The sequence below is a fragment of the Ornithorhynchus anatinus genome, chromosome 18 (assembly GCF_004115215.2).
Source record: "Ornithorhynchus anatinus isolate Pmale09 chromosome 18, mOrnAna1.pri.v4, whole genome shotgun sequence".
Taxonomy (NCBI): Eukaryota; Metazoa; Chordata; class Mammalia; order Monotremata; family Ornithorhynchidae; genus Ornithorhynchus; species Ornithorhynchus anatinus.
In genome coordinates this window covers 38,802,246-38,820,817 of record NC_041745.1, presented here as the reverse complement: position 1 = coordinate 38,820,817, position 18,572 = coordinate 38,802,246, and the positions used below count along the sequence as shown (strand labels likewise).

At 42.0% G+C, this 18,572-nt stretch overlaps 1 non-coding gene across 1 annotated transcript; it reads left to right on the top strand.

Moving 5' to 3' along the window:
* Nucleotides 1–13,897: 13,897 nt before the first annotated feature.
* On the top strand, nucleotides 13,898–14,030 carry LOC114805513. Its single transcript, XR_003753486.1, has one exon. It is a non-coding gene; the product is annotated as a small nucleolar RNA SNORA7 (small nucleolar RNA).
* The last annotated feature ends 4,542 nt before the right edge of the window (nucleotides 14,031–18,572 follow it).

Genomic DNA, 18,572 nt, shown 5'->3' with positions numbered 1-18,572 from the left:
GGCAGGGCTTGTGAGGTGCAGAACATTCATAATCTGAACCTTCTTCAACCAAATACTGAGTCCTCGATCCCCTCGCTGATTCTGAACATCATTATCATATATGTATGTCTTCTTGGACATGTTTCTAAAGCATGGCCATCAGCATGGAAGGATGTTTGCATTACTGGCTCAAAGACCTCTGATGATGCTGCCAACCTGTTGTGCTGAAGACTTTTCCAGAGCATCGGGACCCAAGTAGAACATAAGCTTCCAAATTCCTTCTTGGACCTCAAGGATGGTGGCAAATTTTGAGCAGCGCTAGCTCCAATTAGCTCAAGGTTTTGAATCAGTCTTTCCAGTTCTAGAAGAGGGATTGAAGTTGTCATCTGAACTCATTTTTAAAGCTGATCATGAGAAATCCCTTTTTTGCTTAGTCAAGGCTTTTAGTGAAAAATTTCTCTCTACATGAAGCCACGAACCTGACACGGTTAACACAGTAAAATATGCTGTACATGTAATCGGCGATTGTTAATTTGATTTTCTAAAATTAAGCACAGCATCCGTTTGTCATTAGAACAAAAAATGGTTGGCTTCCAGAAGTTGTACTGTACACCCCAAAAAGGCCCCAAAGATATGAATAATAACAGCCCACAAACATATTGATGATAATGAGCATGCAAAATATTGTGTAAAAAATTTGACAAGCATGAATGGTGACTGATGACGACCAGAATTTTTAAAATTTATGATCATTACAACATGAAAAAGTAATTATGAATAATAAAAACCTGTTACAATAATTAGCTATAATGAATGCGGGGAGCAAGCTAAATCAGCTGGAACAATTTAAGGCAATAGCACACAATTTGCATTTTGTGCTATGTCAGATCATTTTATCATTAGGGAGAAAACTGCAAAGTCGAAACCTACACATCACACAATTTCTGGCTTGTGGAAGTTCTAATTTATGGGGAAAATATTGTAAAGAAGTACATTCGTGGGACTAAAATACAGCTTTTTAATGAACGCAAACATGTTTCATTTCACCTCTCCTTATGTATCGATGCTCTCTGCCCCTTTGTATTTTCAGATTATGAGTCCCCCAAAGGACAGGGACCTTCACACAGTAAGTGCCTAATAAATAGTATTAATACTACTGTTACTAACATTGGTTTCACCGCTCAAACACAGCTTGGGTAGGTGGGAGACACATACGTGTGTATGTGTGTGGGTGTGTGTGTGTGTTGGTGGTGTTACCGTATTAATGCTCAAGTCTGCAGTCAGATGGGAGACTTCTGGAATTACCGTAGTGTGCTCAGCTCTCGGCTTATAAAACACTTTCCAGGAGTGATCCGTGAATGGCAAGATGATAGAGTTACAACACAATGACTCTCGCTGTTGGAGAAGAGTCGGCCCGCTCAGTTAGACTGGCATCAAGGCCTTCCCACACCTATTTTCATTCCCGTAGATTTTTCTGGAGAGTGATGATTTATCAGCCCTTGGAGGGAGGAGGCATCGCCTTTGGGGGCAGTCCCCGGATTTAGTTGGCATGACGGTGCCCCGAAGCTTCATTCACTCTCTGCCATTCCAGCAAAAGCCAAACTAAATTCCAAACCAGCGACCAAGAGCACTTGCTGGCTACAGATGACAATGAGATGGAAGGCTGGCCCAGGCATTACAGTTTAAAAAACAAATGAAACAACAGTGAACCTGAAGGTTTTCTAGATTTCTCTCAACAGGTGAAAAATGTCTATGGGCACAATAGACCTGAGCCCATGTTGGCCTGACATCTCTGTTCTCCCACTACAGCTTAGACACATTTCTTTCTTGTCCTGAATCCTCCTTATCTCCAATTCCCACACTACCATTCCCTTTCTCTGCTGGTCCTATGCTCGGGGTTATCAAATGAATGTACAGGCAGCTGGAAACTTCCTCCTGTTTATGAATTTCCCAAGCCTATCACAGAGTTTGCAATTTTAGAAGGCATCCTTTCTCTTTTCGGTATCTAAATCCTCTTGTCCGGTGAATGTTTCCAAGAGCTATAGACCCTTGACTTGTACAGGGCCAGAGGGAAGAGTCCTTCTTTTTTCTACTTTTACAGGACCTCATGTGAAGAGCTGCATGTGAAGATGGGGCAAATAGCTTTTCTGAATTGACCCGGATTCCCGTAATTAAATTTCAGCCCCAGTTTATCTTTTCATTGAAAATCCAGAGAACTGCAAGGGTCTTGCATATGAGTTGGATGTGTTCAGACAAGTGCCTATTTGTTACTAAGTGATCGATAAGAATCTTCCTCATGAAAAGCTGTTTCTGTTGAATAATCTTCTGAATGTATTAGGTTACTTCTCTCCATTGACGCTTGCTTAAGGCTGTATAGCAAAACAGAAAGAAAACATCTCTGGGTGGCCAATTACCCTAGATCCTGAAAAGAGACTATTTGCACTTTCATTTTCTCCCCACTTGTTTTCTTAATTCTTTTAAAAATGAATGAAGACTGTGGTTTAGGAATGTGGTGTTGGATGGGGGAGAGGTTATAAGTTATATGGGAGAGAGAAGCAACATGGCTCAGTGGAAAGAGCCCGGGTTTGGGAGCTGGAGGTCGTGGGTTCTAATCCCCACTCTGCCACTTGTCTGCTGTGTGACTTTGGACAAGTTACTTAACTTCTCTGCGCCTCAGTTACCTCATCTGGAAAATGGGGATTAAGATCGTGATCCCCACGTGGGACAAACTCATTATCTTGTATCTCGCCCAGTGGTTAGAACAGGGCTTGACACATAGTCAGTGATTAACAAATTTTATTTTGAGAAGCAGCATGGCTCAGTGGCAAGTGCTTAACAAATGCCAAAACAAAAAAAAGAGGACACAACACCCGCTTGCTTAGCCACTTCCAAGAGGAAAGTGGTGGTTCTCTGTGGTACGGCCTTTATGCTCACAAACCCGCATTTCCTAACAGAGTGAATATGGCCAGTGGTATGATTGCTGGAACACACATTTCAATTATTGATTGAGATTCTGTCTAACCCTCTTTAGTCAGACAATACAATGTCCTTGAAACATAGACCAGTTGTTTTTTCAAAAACTGTTGCCCTTTGTTTTTTCTGGGTGAAGCGTGTTTCTAGGAAGACTCACTGCTTTTAAGGATGACAAGGACAGCAGGACGTTAGAGTTTATACGAAGATTCCCAGGGTGGCAGCTTTAGAATTCTTTTGATGATACCCTTGCTGACACATTCGGCACCCTGATCAAGTTTAAGCTTATCCCACTTGAAAAAAGAAACATATTCATTCTGTTTTTCTCAAAGAAGGGCTTTTCCACTTCTCTATTAAAAAATCAATTATGAGCCTTCTAAAAAAAAGGAATTTCAATAACTTGAGTGGAGATGCAGTAGATTTAGGTTTGATTTGATTTTATACAACCTAGGGATAGAAGTGCTTTGGGGAAGGTAATTAAAGGACGTCACTCTTGGGCCACATGTTTTAGTCAGAAATCAGTGGCATGGAAGGGAACCAAAGCATTCAAATTCTAGTCTTTTCATAGAATTTTCTACGATGGCCATAGCCATACTGCACATCACCTCTCATTTATTATCATCTTTAAATGCACACGGCTCTCATTTACGATCAAGTTGGTCTTCATATAAGTTATCATAATGGAAAGGGGTCGGGAAGGGAACGACAAGGACAACGAGGGTCTATAAAAGAACTGATTAAAATGTCCCTGTAGATGGAAGCAAATTACATGCTGGAAACAGACTTGTTGATTGTTGAGAGACTAACCCTTTTCATTTTGTTCAAGCACCTTTCAAAAAAAGAATCAGCGTGTTTTTTGCTTTGTTTTTCTCTCTCTCCTCAAAAGCTGCATAAAGAGTTTTGACCTATTTGCTGGAGCTCCAACATTAGGAAGAAATTTTGGCTACTTATATATCCCAGATTACAACATAATACATTACATGCCCCTAATTATAGCATCTGTGTTTACAAATTCTGTATTATGGTTAAGATAACAGTTCCATTTACTTTACTTTTGGCCCACTCCATCCAGCGTGATAAAGAGAGTGGATTTCAGATAAGAAGCCCTGTAGTTTTCCTCTTGTGATCCGGTAGTACCCTAAGTTGTTGATATATACCCAGAAAGCTAGGCTGGGAAGTCACGGAGTCAGAGGTGTATCAGTACTAGGCAAATGCTAATGGCTGGTTGAAAAAGAGCCCTATAGATTCAATATCTGTCTTAATGGTGCTGACAGCATTTGGCTTGTCAGTCACCCAGTGATAAAGTATTACAAGGCCCGTACAGGCCCATCAGGATACTTGGAAAATCCACGGCAATGGGCCAGTGGGAACCGACGTGGGGTGGGACAGATGCATCGGGCTCCGAGCTTGGGTCGTAGAGTCAGCAGGAGCTAAATAAGAGCATCATAATGCATGGAAGAAGAGGAAATTCCTTGGCTCCTCAAATCCTTACCTCCTTAATCCCAAGCATGCAAACCAGGATCCCCCAGAAAGAATGGTTTAGCCAACCTGGCCCTGTTTGCCGCTGATAATTTTTTATCCCAGTGCATGACGGATGGACTGAAAAATGATAAGTTGTGCTCGAGTTGACAGGAGATATTGGTCATGAGATGGTATTCTTTGGGGCGCCTCCTGATAGGTCCAGGGATTTAACTGTCGCTGCCTGAGGATGCACCAGCCTCCTTTACCTTCCTCATCACTCCCTCTCTATCCTTGCCTAAACTGTGAGCTCCTCTCCAGACTGTAAGCTTCGTAGCGGCAGGGAGGGTGTATTACAACTCCATCATACTGTACTCTCCCAAGGATTTAGAACAGTGCTATGTATACAATTAGTACTCAATAAATACCATTGGTTATTTGATTAATTGACAGATTGATTGCCTACCTAGGTTCTAGGAACTACCTCGAGGCCTCCCAAGGCAGTAGAGAGGCAAGGGGGAGAATATGGGAAAAGACAGAAATGCCAGCAATCAGTCAAGATCATCAAGAAGTCTAGACCAGGGTTAAAGATAAGCAAATGTTGGAGGATGTATTGATTTCGCAGTATTAGAAAGAGAAAGTCATCTCCTTGATGGCAGTGATCATGTCTTCCAACTCTCTTGTCTTGTACTCGACTCTGGATTCTAATCCTGGCTCTGCCACCTGTCTGCTGTGTGACCTTGGGCAAGTCACTTAACTTTTCTGTGCCTCAGGTCCCTCATCTGTAAAATGGGAATTAAGAATGTGAGTCCCATGTGGGACAGGGACCATGTCCAACCTGGTTAACTTGCATCTACCCCAGAGCTTGGAACAGTGTTTGACACATAGTAAGCACTTAACAAGTACCATCATTATTATCACACTTCCCAATACTTATCTCTGTGCTCCACGCACAGTAAGCGCTAATAGAGACTGTTGATACTGGATAAATACCATCGATTGATAGATAAGGATAATTTGTCTAGGATCCCACTGAAAGCACCAGCTGGAGTGGAATTCTAGTGCCCCTGAAACAGTAACCATTTAGCCATTCCAGTCTCTTTGCTATCACGGGTGAAGGAATTGAGAAAGACATAATGGTTTTCCCATACACTAGGAAGAGTGTGTCGAAAGCCTTCAGTTGTGGGGATCACCGGTTACAAAGTGTTAGATTTTGGGGTTTTTTTTTTTTATTTCTGCAGAAGGATTTTGTGATTCTATCCATTTAGAGTCTGGAATTTCAGTTGAGAGAATCGCAACCTTTCCCATTTAGTGCATGACCAAGAAGAGCTCAGTCCCCTTCACCGGGATCCAGTGACGCATATGGCGTCCCAAAGTTTGCTCTTAGATGTCTAATTTTGCAGAAGATGCATGACATCTCAATTGGCTAGAGAGGTCCCTGTCGGCAGAAACGTTCTCTCCCGGGATCCTGCTTTCAGCAAGAATGACTTTGAAAGTATCTGCAGTCATGAAACATGGCTCAGCTCTCTTAGCTTCTCAGGGAGCACATTAGTCAGTGATGTTTAGAGCCAAAGTGTTCACCCTTTGAGGCCATGACTCACCTCACACACATCTCAGGATGTATGAAAAAACACAAGAGATGCAACAGACTTATCAAACACACTACTTTAATACTCTAATCTCACCCAGGAGAAGGGGACGCTGCATCCGTTCACTATTTTTAGCAAGGTCTAGGGAAGAATCTGTCAGTTTCAGCTTCAGAACTCTGTGAAAGAATGCTGCTGCTTGAGCTCAGCTTTTAGTGCTGAAAGATGAGGGGCTGTAAAACAAAACCCCCACATTGGATCTGTAGTAATTTTAATTGTATTTATTAAGCATCTACTTTGTGCAGAGCATTATACTAAGCAGTGGGGAAAAATTATATGGGTGAAAGTTAAATAAGGTCCGTGGCCCTTAAGGAGGCTCCTGATCTAAGAACAAGGTGGGGGGAGAAAGGATGGGCAGCAGACACATAAGGAAGGATGAAACAAAACACAAAACAACAGACACATAAGGAAGGATGAAACAACACACAAAACACTATAAAACCAAGGACAAGAGGCACAGGCATTGTGCCTGGAAGAGCAGAGTGTCAGGTTCCCCATGACTCAAAGTCCAAAACCCACTACCACAGTGAAAACTCATCAAAACCATCATCAGTAAAGTTGAGGCATGAAAAAACATGTTCTAAATGAAATGAATGCTGGAAAACGAGCGTGCTCTAGTGGAAAAAGCACAGGCTCAGAGTCAGAAGGCACGGATTCTAATCCGAGTTCCATCACTTGCCTGCTCTGTTACCTTGGGCAAGTCACCTAACCTCTACCCCGGTTCTTAGCATATAGTGAGCCCTTAAATACTGTTATTATTATTATCATTATTCTAAGGTGAATTATCTTCTCCTTAGTGATTGTGGTGGGGAACAGAGGGCCAGAAGCATCCAGTCAGGGCTCCTACATATGTCTCCAGAGGAGTAGGTAGTTGAGGAAGAATCCTATGAGGTGGATGGTCCTGCCTGGAGGGGCGGCCCTGAATGGGAGGTGGTTGTTACGTGCTATGGGTAGAGGTGAGGAGCCATCCCATTGCCTATTTACACAGCTTGGGAGCCGTAGAGTCTCAGCAAGGGTTACAGGAGGCTCTTCTCTATGCTAGTATGCGTCCAAGCAAGAACCGAGTTCACTGTTCAAAGTCTCTGTCTTCAATATCGTTGCCTGTGAAGCTAACTTCAGTCCCTCTGGAACCATGTCAACTCTTCCTCCCGGTCTGGAAACCCCTCTCCCCAGGGACAGTGATTGACAGGATGCCGGCACTTTCCCATCCCCTGCCGACCTGGAACATCCTGGATCCCGTTACCTCGGTCTTAACCCTGCTCAGGGAGCCGCGGTAATGGCTGTGCTGACAGTCTCTTCAGTATGAAGGAGCAGGGCCACACAGCCTTAGAAATCCCCAGGGCATACCTGTAGCCTTCAGCACTACTGGCCGAAGTGTCTTTCTGCTGACCCTGACTGTGCAACCGACACAGCTGCACAATGGCTGAAATGATTCCAGGACTGTGGAGAATTTTCTGTTTTTTTGTATTAAGTTCCAGAAGTCTACTATTCAGCAGAAATCAGCATATGGAAGAAATATAGCTGCTTAAACTTAACCCAGATAAGACTGAGGTGGTGTTGATAGGGAGAAAAAAGTCTCTTTTAGAAAATGAAAAGGAAAATAACAGGAGGGTTGATTAATGGGGTGTATCTCTCTGGTGGAAGATGAAACCCAACCCCAAGGCATTACATGATTTATCACTGCCTAACTTTGGGGTGGCCTTTCCCCCCAAACCCGAACGTGAACCTAGATCTTCTAGGTAAAGAGTTCATCAAAGGATCATCATTTTAGCCAGGCATATTCTGGACAACGGTGGCTTCTCCTGATGCAGGTGACTGGAAGACCACCATTCCACTTCATCGAATCATCCAGATGAAACACAAAACCAGGAGGCTCCTCTATAAGATAAGATATGGTGCCTCAGTGGCAGTGTAATTCTCTACTTAGCCCAGCTTGTTCACTCAGACTCTCTTGATGATGATGTGACTGTGAAGGAAAAGAAAAGTAACCAGATAATTTTTTCTGTCTCTTCTGGTTAATGGTTGTTCTTACTGATGCCCACCTAACTATAGATGTAATTTATTTTATTTTGTTTATTTATTTTTTGCAGGAGGTGTAGACTTCTCCAGCTGCCTTAAGAAAACTATCCTTGTTAGGCTACCCTGGAAGGAAATGGAGAAGGCGGGAAGATTCCCTGTGGTGTTTCAGAAGAACATACTGTTCTACCCTCCAGAACCATTTAAGGGAGCTCAAATAGTGTAGTGGATAGAGCAAGGGCCTGGGAGTCAGAAGGTCATGGGTTCTAATTCTGCCTCTGCCACTTGTCTACCATGTGCCCTTGAACAAGTCACTTCACTTTTCTGTGCCTCAGCTACCTCATCTGTAAAAGAGGAATTGAAACTGTGAGCCCTATGTGGGATGGGACTTTGTCCAACCTGATTTGCTTGTATCCACCCCAGTGCTTAATACAGTGCCTGGAACATAGTAAGCACTTAAATACCATATTTATTTTTATTAGTAATAGTAGTATTTATTGAGCACCTACTGCATGCAGAGTACTCTACTAAGCACTTGGGAGAGTACAGTAGTAGACCTGATCCCTGTCCTCCATTATCTTAGTATCTAGTGGGAGAGACAGATGCAAAAATAATTTATTGGTGATGGTGATGGAGCAACTAAGAGACCTTGGACCCAAGACTTCAGACTGAGAAAGGCTTCAGAAGAACTGAGCCTGGAGTTATGACTTGCATAGTGCCACTCATACTCTTCAATCTCTGAAAAACTGGAAAACTGATGGGGATGTATCACCAGAGTGCAAGAGAAGTAGGTGTCAAATTCATTACTTTAGAAATAGGTTCATTCCTCCCTTTCTGAGCACATCTGTCCTGGATAATTGCAAATGACTGTGACCCGCTATCCTTTTTGGGTATGACACCTCCATAATCTTCTGTATACCCTTCCCCTCCCTAAATGTGCATTGGGGTATTTTGCTGACATCCTGTGTTTCTGGTACAGTACATTTAAAGTTGCTCATTGACTTCCAGAGCAATTTTGCCAGCAAAATTTCAGGGACACAATCCAATGAATATGCTGTATACAAATCTAATCAAATTCATCCACTGGGATTCTTCCATCTACTAATCTTGAAATTTTGTAGCAAAAATGAATCATGTTTTCTGGGATGATTTGGTCTTTTGCAAATCCATGTTTTTTGCTGGTAATTCTATTGCCCCACTGAGATCTACGTATCGATACATGTTCCATAATTTAGACCAAATCAAATCAGAGTGGATAATAATGGCTTTTTAAAATTGATAGAGAACCTTTTCTTACGGTAAGGTAGTTTCCCATTTTTCTGTCTTTTTCAAAAATTATTTTTATCTTCAGAATAAATGATCGTTGTCAATCAAACTGCACTGTAAATATATAGAAGCCCTAGAGTCTACCCTTTAGGAACTTATTTTCTAAGAAGAAATATCCTAATAATTTTATCAGTCTATATCCAAAATTGCATGGCAACCATTAAACAGGTGCATTTACCCAGTCATTGAGTAATTATTGACATTTCAAATTTCTGTTCATTGCAAACATCTCTAGGCACCGACTGTTATCAAGATATCACAGGCTCTTAGCTTGCCAATTGTATCCTTCCTACCAATTTACATAAGAGCTCTCAGCATAGAAAAATGTATTCTGTCAGATCACGACTGAAAGATAATTTCAGAGACGCAAGGCTTATCCTGGTGCAGTCTGAGACTCCGCTAATTGAACTGACGCTGCTCCTCCTCATACCACGAATCCAGCAGCAGCAGACCCCTGATGCACAAATGGCAGGACTGTGCTGGCAACTTTCTAGAGGATGCTTCCATAGTAGGAAGATTCAAGCATACGAAAATGGCTAAATTTACATCTGAATGTGGTTTGTTTTCAATTATTTGAGGTTCCAGAGCAAATGTGGGCCAATGGAAACACCCAACAACTCCATCAAGCAGCTTCAGTTGGTTTTAGCAGTTGATAAAATGGTCTTTGTCCCCACCAAAGTAATAAAATTCATGTGGAAGCAACTCATTATTAAAAATAGGGGCAGTAGGATCATTCAAAATTTAAAGAAGAGAAAAAAAGAACAGTGGGTTTTTCTGCCAATAACCCACTGGAATTATGAGGTCTCCCCTGCCTCGCTGTGACATGATGGGGGTGGGCAGGTGGGGTGGGGTGGGGGGAGTAGTTCATCTCTCTAGGGGAGTAAATACTTGAGAACTTTATAGGCATATGTTGGCTCAAACCAAGGGTAAAATGTAAAGATTGACTGACAGAGGAATGAGGGCTGGCAAGAGAAGGGGAGAAGGGAGAGGAAGCAAGGGATTCGAAGGCACCAGGGCCTTGGCCTTACTCTTGTTTCTCTCTTGCCATCAAGTTTCTGTTCATGCCCTTTCTTTATCCTAAATGGAACTCCCTCTCCCTCCACATCTAGCAGACCTGATGATGATGATACTAATAATAACAATAATATTTGCAAAGCACTTTCGACTGTAAACTCATTATGGACAGGGGATCTATCGGCTAATTCTGTTGTACTGTACTCTATCAAGTGATTAGTACAGTGCTCTGCACATAGTAAGTGCTCAATAAATATGATTGATTGTGTGCCAAGCATTGCATTGAGTGCTGGGGAAGATTCAAGATAATCAGATTGGACACAGTTCCCGTCCTGCATGAGGTACCCAGTCTAAGAGGGAGAGAGAACAGGTATTTCATCCCTATTTTACAGAAGAGAACCTGAGGTACAGAAAAGTAAGTGTTCTGCCCAAGGTCACACAGCAGGCAAGTGGCAGGGCTAGGATTAGATCCCAGATGCTCTGATACCTAGGTCATGATTCTCAGTCTTCAAAGACCTACTAAAATGACATCTCTCCAGGAAGTTTTTCTGACCAATCTTTCATCTCCTCAGCGTAATTCCCACCTTGTTGCATCACCCAAGCAGTCCATCCCTTCCCCTCACCACACTTATGTAAATAATTGATACTCTGTTGCTTTCTCCCGTTGTAATTTATTCTAAGTGATTGTCTTCCCTGCAAGATAATAAATTTGAGGGTAGGGATCATGCACTATTCCTACAATAATTTCCCACGTATTTAGTACAGTGTTTTGATCACAGCACACAATCAAAAGATATGATGCATTCATATTCACCTCAAAGTCCTTCTGAAATAATCCCATAAAATAATAATAGTGTTGGTATTTGTTAAGTGCTTACTGTGTGTGAAGCACTGTTCTCGATATCACACATGGGTATTTAGAAAAAGTTTTTTCTTACAACTGTTTAACTCTCGTTGTGGGCCAGGAAGGTGTCTGCTTACTGTCAAATCATACTTGCCCAAGTGGTTAGTACAATGGTCTGCACACAGTAAGCGCTCAATAAATATGATTGAATGAATATCATTACAGAATAATCTGTAATATGAAGGGGCAGGTGGATTCATTATAGGACCATCACAGGATATTTACCCAGTTGTGAGGAAAAAATAATTGAAATGGGATTTACTGTTTCAGTTTCCTGAGAAACATTTCTTTCCCACGTTCAAACTTGAAGGTTATTGGTTGCATAGAAAGCCCCAAATTTAGCCTAAAGAATGGTGGAGAAAGAGAGGGACAGAGGGAGAGAAGAAGAGAGGAATCCAGAAGCAGAAGTTACTCTAGGGGTATTCCCACAGTGGCCTGAAATAAAGAGTGTTCAGGTTTCTGGGGACTCAGCTCCTGGCAGAGAAGAATCACATATTAATCCTACTATAGAGAGACATTTTCTTCTTTATTTTCCAGTCAAACTGCTGTAACTGAAAGACCCCCTTTTTTTCCAGTTTCCTTGAAAATCATTATTTGATCAACAGTCTCAAGCTCTGAAAGAGGATTACTTTTCCTCCCTTTTTAGTTTCCAGAACTAGTATAAATAATCCACTTAGTGCTAAAGCCACTTCTCCCAGAGTGCTTGCTTATCAGGAGAGGTCTCTTGTTTTCCATAGGCTAATGCACTGAGAGTACTTGGCTGATTCTATGCTGCAAATTGCAGACAGGCACTCTGGCCCTTTGTTTTCTGGCCAAATGTTTTCATTTTTACCACATTGTGTTTGACATATAAATATATATTAAAATTGTCCTTCCATTTAAAAAAGCCCAGAGTCGAGACATTTTTGGAAGGGTACATTAATAAAAATGATTTAGGAAAAACAACTTACTCTCTGTTGGAGAGTGTCTTTTAGCACCACATGTTGGATATGATAGGCATAATAATGAAACATAAATAAAGGGGCTGTAGGCTAGAGGACTGGCAGAATGAATTCCCAGGAGATTTTTTTTTAATTTTAATTTCTAATCCAGGTTTAAATAATCCACAAATAAATAAGAAAAAGGGAAAGAAAGAACCACAATGAATGGATGTTTCAGGGATGACACAGGAAAAAACTGTAAGAATAAATGGTCAAAGGGGCACATAGTCTGAAAAGAAAGCTCCCAGAAAATGTCTGAGTTGATTCAGGTGTGCGTTCTGTCCAGACTTCCTTGTTTCACATGAACCCCCAACAGGGAGGGCATTGGTTCGATTTCACCTAGCTCTTCCCCTGACACCCCATTAGTCAGTCAGTCAATCGTATTTATTGAGCACTTAGTCTGTGCAGAACACTGTACAAAGAACTTGGGAGAGTTTAGTAGAACAGTGAACAAACACGTTCTCTGCCCCAATGCGCTTACAGTCTAGAGGGGGAGACATTCATAAAAATAAATAAATGACAGATCTGGCCATAAGTGGTCTGGGGCTGGGAGGGGGGAATGAATAAAGGGAGCAAGTCAGAGTGACTCAGAAGGGAGTGGGAGAAGAGGAAAGGAGGGTTTAGTCAGGGAAGGTCTCTTGGCAGAGATAAGGATTCTTGGTGGAGATGGAGATCAAGAATTCAGTGGGAATATCCATTGAATACCCATTCAAAGCCAACTGAAGTGACAGGCACAATGTACCCTCTCCTGTGCCCAGAGGAAAAATGCATATGGATTTACCTATTTTTCATTTCTTAGATTGAGAAAACAATGGCAGGACAGCTCTAAGGAGAGTAATTCTATTTAGAAAAGATTGTGAATTTCTATTTCTATCATCAGCAGTGTTGAATGAGCACTTTCTGTGTGCAAAGAATGGCATTAGGTGTTTGGAGACCTGCAGGAGAAGCATATGATGAGATCTTCATCTTTGAGGAGCTCACAATTGAATGGATTGTTTAATTTGAACTGTTTCTGCCGGGATTAGTGTTTTCTAGACTGGAAGCTCGTTATGGACGGGGAACGAGTCTGCTAATTCTGTTGCATTGCACCCTCTCAAGTGCTTAATATAGTGCTTTGCACATAGTAAGCACTCAATAAATACTATTGATTGATTTCCTATCAGAAGTTTTAAGCAGTTCACAAACTACAGATGCTCTGAGCCTTTCTAACCAGGCTCAGAGGATACTGAGGCCCACAAAGGTTGACACATCCAAGACCACGAAGGAGTCACTGAGAATGCTGGACTAGAACTAGGTCACCTGGTCTTTGATTCAGGCACTTTCTGGTAGGCTGCACTGCCTCCTTCCAATGGGGAGTTTTAAGCATAGGACAATCCCAGATCTGTTATTTGCCTGCTGTGTGACCTTGGATAAGTCACTTCAACTTTCTTTTGTTTTTCTTTTAATGGTATTTCGGTTCCTCAGTTTCCTCATCTATAAAATGATGATGAAATTCCCGTTTCTCTTTCCACTTAAACTGGAAGGCCATTGGAGGAGGGGAACTGTGTCTTATCTGTTTATAGCATATCTCCTATATATTTTACTGATGCTGTAGTGTGGTGCTTCACCTCTCAGGGTCACAGCTGGAGAGTTTCCAGGACTCTACCAGTCTTGACTGTGGGAGGGAGAGTTAAGCAGAGTCCTATCCATTCCTAGCTTGGCCAGTGGCTAGCAAGTGGAAGGCAATCTGCTATAAGTCAAAACTCACCTGCGCTGGGCAGCGGCATGGGAGAGAGTTGGGGCGGAGCCTCAGGTTTACTGCGTGGAAGGAGGCAACGGTAAACTGCTTCCGTACTTTTACCAAGAAAACTCTATGGGTACATTACCAAAATGATTGCAGATGGAGGTGTGGCATTCTGGGAGGGATGTGTCTATGGTGTTGCTATGGGTCGGACACGACTCGACAGCATAAGACAACAAGAATGGTGCTTGACACACAGTAAGCAATTACCGTGGACCTCAATTATTGTTATTAATCTAAGTCTACCATTGAAATCATAATCCTATTAAGTGCCTTTTGTGTGGAGAGTACAGTACTAAGCACGGTAGAAAGAATACAAATGAGCTACAGATACGATCCCACAACAAACACAAAGATGGGGGTGAGGGGAATAAAATGGCAGCAGTCAACCAAAAGATTCGAGGAATGGTAGGAGGGGAGAGCAGAGAGAAGGAAAAACTGGTCACCACCTGATCCAAGCCCAGGCCGAAAAGTGGTTATGAGACTAGTGGAAATGGAAGGTGGCTTACTGCTTGTAGCACTTGGCTCCTTCTTCCACTTCAACGTAGTGGTCTTCCCTTCCACGGTCCAAGGAAGAGACGAGGGGGTGCCCGTCCCTCCTCCTCTCAGGCTCTCCAATCAGGGAGCTGCTGGGGGTCGGGCCCGGGTACGTGCAGGGGAGCAAACAGAAGACCATCCTCTCGGCAATCTGTAGCATTTTAAATGTTTTCATCTGCAAGCCGTTTCCTGCCAAGTGAAATTAAGAAGTTGTTTACAAACCACTTTGTTGGTTTAGGGGCACGAACAACAGAACCTAGAGGGGAGCGATAATTTGAGCAAGGAACAGAACAAACAAATAAAATACATTTTATAACAACCAGAAGGTTCCTCCGCCATGAAAATTCTACCGAAACAATTCCAGAAGCTGCCCTAAGTTCTTTTTCGTCGGAATGCCAAGTTGGGCACAGATGCTTATTTTACAGAGCCACTATGATAAAGAAACTCACATAATTGTGAACCCATTTCTTAAAACATCTAGTGCCATTTAGGAGACGTGTCTGAATTTTCTCCAATGCTGAAAGTTTTGATACCACAGCCTGTCGTTTTGATGACTCTTTGTCCCATTGAAATTGGGAACAAGAAAGGAGAGCAAAAGAAAAAAGTACTTGTTCCACCTGGAAATGTACGACTGCCTCTGACTGTTGAATTGATTCTTACATTCCCCAGCACAGGTCTAGGATCCATATTACCATAAACGAGAGTGAGATTCTTCCTGTTTTAGCCTGGGCCTTGTACTCAGTCCTAGGACCTGCTTCATCAACTATGGGATCAGGGCAAAGAGAGAATTTCTAATTCCTCAGTATCCAGATGGTTCAGGCTCATCTCTGACAAAAGATCTTCTCTGACTAAGCCCTCATTTCCCCTATCAACCCGCCCCTCACCATCAACTATTTACTTACTTGTCTGTGAACCTCTTGAGCACATTGAAACTCACTCCAGCCCCACAGAATATCCCGATATTCTGCCATTTTCTCCAGTCATAATTTACTTTAATGTCTACCTACCCCTGTAGACTGTAGACTCCTCTTGTGCAGGGATCATGTCTACCAAATTCTACGATACTGAAATCTCAAGTGCTTAATGCAGTGCTCTGCACACAGTAAAAACTCAACATATCTCACTGATTGATAGTCGGAAGAACCTTCCCTGATTCTGCCTTTGCAATCCATTCTAAAAGACTAACGTTCTGGGAAAACTGGGTGCGTGAGGATGATTAGGGCTCCCTCGAGGTAGTGAGGAAATAGTATGTGAAAGAAATAATGCTGAGAAGAACAGTCACAGTGGTGACAAGATTAGATTTGGGCAGCAAATCATAATTGTCTGCCACCTTCATTAAGCATTCACTGTCTGCCAAGTGGGGTATCAGGGACCGTGGGAAATTGAAAAGGAAGTAGGAGCCTCAGAGAAGCTTACGATCTAATTGACGAAATGCAAATCTGAACACAAACGAAATCAACATAGAAACATTACATAACTGTTGCACAGAGGCATATACAAAACCATAATGTTTGGATTTCTCAAAGTACACTCTGGGGACCAAAAAGCCCTCTGGGGGTTTCCTGAATACTTCACCAATCCTGCTAACTCTCAACAACTAAGCACCATGTGGTGCTGACTTCTAGGCTTGCTGTTTCGGACACTCCCTTTGGGCTAGCTAAGAAGAATGAGTTGAGAAGCATTGTGTCCTACTGGAAAGCACATGGACATGGGAGTCGAAGGACGAGGGTTCTAATCCCAGCTCTGCCACTTGTCTGCTGTATGGCCTTGGGCAAATCACTTAACTTCTCGGTGTCTCAGTTACCTCACTTCTGAAATTGGGAATTGAGACTGTGAGCACTGGGTGGGACAGGGATTGTGTCCAACCCAATTATCTTGTAGCTACCCCAGACCTTAATAGAGTGCTTGGCACAAAGTGCTTAGCAAATACCATTAAATAAATTTAAAAAAATAGCTTGTTGAGATGTTCTTCCCCTTGATTCTATTTATTGCCATTGTTCTCATCTGTCTGTCTCCCCCGATTAGACTGTAAGCCCGTCAGAGGGCAGGGACTGTCTCTATCTGTTACCGATTTGTACATTCCAAGTGCTTAGTACAGTGCTCTGCACATAGTAAGCGCTCAATAAATATTATTGAATGAAATTGACTTTCTGCATTTCATTGGAGAAGAAGCATCTGGAAGCAAAAGCCACTGTTTCCTCTGGTGTCAGATTGATACTAGTGATCTTTAGAATGGAACACCACATAAGATTTTTGACTACAGGTTGTTATACTTAGATATGTGTAGGTTTAATTTGTCTCCTTAGTTCCAAGCCCAAGAGAATCAATAAATATTTCTCAAGAACAGGATCGGCTTTCTCTCTTTCTTCAAACCTTTGTGGATTGTCTCTGCTCGGAGGGAAAAATGTTTCCATACAGAATGGAATTTGTTCTATAGATGGGAATGATGTCTCTAAGTATAATGGGATTTGTTAGCAGCTTAATCAAGTTTGTAGGGATTGGATGTATTTAGAGGAATTTTCATCTTTCTTCAGCAAACAGAAAGAATGAATGGTCACTGGCAATCACCTATTATTGAGCTCCTGTTAAAATCCAGGGCATTATTTCCTCAGACTGTTTAGTCTGCAAATGCTGTAGTTCATTTTGGTTGAAGTTCACATTTCTTCAACAGTACTCTCTTAAATGGGCAAGAAGAATGCCATCAAGGTGCATCAAAGGAAAGTCTGGTCATAGCCTTCCAAAACCATGTGTTAGGATCAACTCAATCATTTGGTGACTTTTCCCAAGGAGGATCTGGGGCAGAAATGGCAATATCTCTTTTTCATCCCAGGGTCCAAAAAACATGCTGAATAAAGACTTCAAAAACAAAATAACTCCTTCTTCAGGTTGAAATCAATGTTTTCGATGTACTGTTTAACGTGATAAAATGAATTCTAATTGCCACAAGTTTGAAATGTCAAAATCAAGATGGATGAACACATGACGAGTTTCTTTAATATATCGTCTGTTGGGAGAGAAGTTAGCTTCCCCAGCTGCAGTAATTTGTCACTTCTGCCGACAGATAGAGGACAATAAATTCTAATCTGGAATGAGATTCTCTCTGCCTCAGACCAACCAGTGTACTTCTGTAACGCTTCTCCTATTCATCCTTTCCGACGACCTGGAGTATAGATCGTTGCATGATCTCTGGCTGCATCTTTATTAGAAATAATCAGACGGTTAATCTTCATTAGGGCAGAGATGGAACTGGTCATTGGGGAGAGGGGCCGGCTGCAGTTGAAAGTTCTAGATCGATTTAAATCCTGTTGTTTTGCCCAAATTTCATGGCAGAGGTCAAGTAAGATGCATTTTCACCTGATGGTGGAAACAACTGCTACTCTGAAGGAAGGAAACAGCCCAAATGCCTCCTAACACTAGGCTGACAAAGGTTTGTAAAGGTAACCATTAGATTCCGTGATTTACCTCTTTGGAAAATTCTAAATTTAGTGACAGTTGCCATGACATTATTAGTATCATGAAAATAGAAGACAAAATACGTATGCTGTGTGCACGTTCATATTAATGTCTGTCTCCCTCTCGAGACTGTAAGCTCATTATGGACAGAGAACATGTCTGCTAATTCTCTTGGATTGTACTCTCCCAAGCGCTTAGTACAATCTTTTGCACGGATAAAGGGCTCAATAAATACGATTGCTACCCATGTAGAGCAAATGAGTTGATAATGATAGAGCTAAATGCTAAATGCTACTTTTTTATTCTCTATTCTTTTGGAAATCTACGAGTGCACTAAGCAAAATGATTCTAAACAAATTACTACAGCTCCTGCACCAAGCAGCATTCAGCATCAGACTTTTCCAGGCTTAAATGGTCCCTGAATCCCAAAGTCCCTTGATATTACTTCTTAGTATTCCTTTAGAGTGCAATCCTTGGAGTTTATCGACCTCTTTTTTATTGACTCCTTT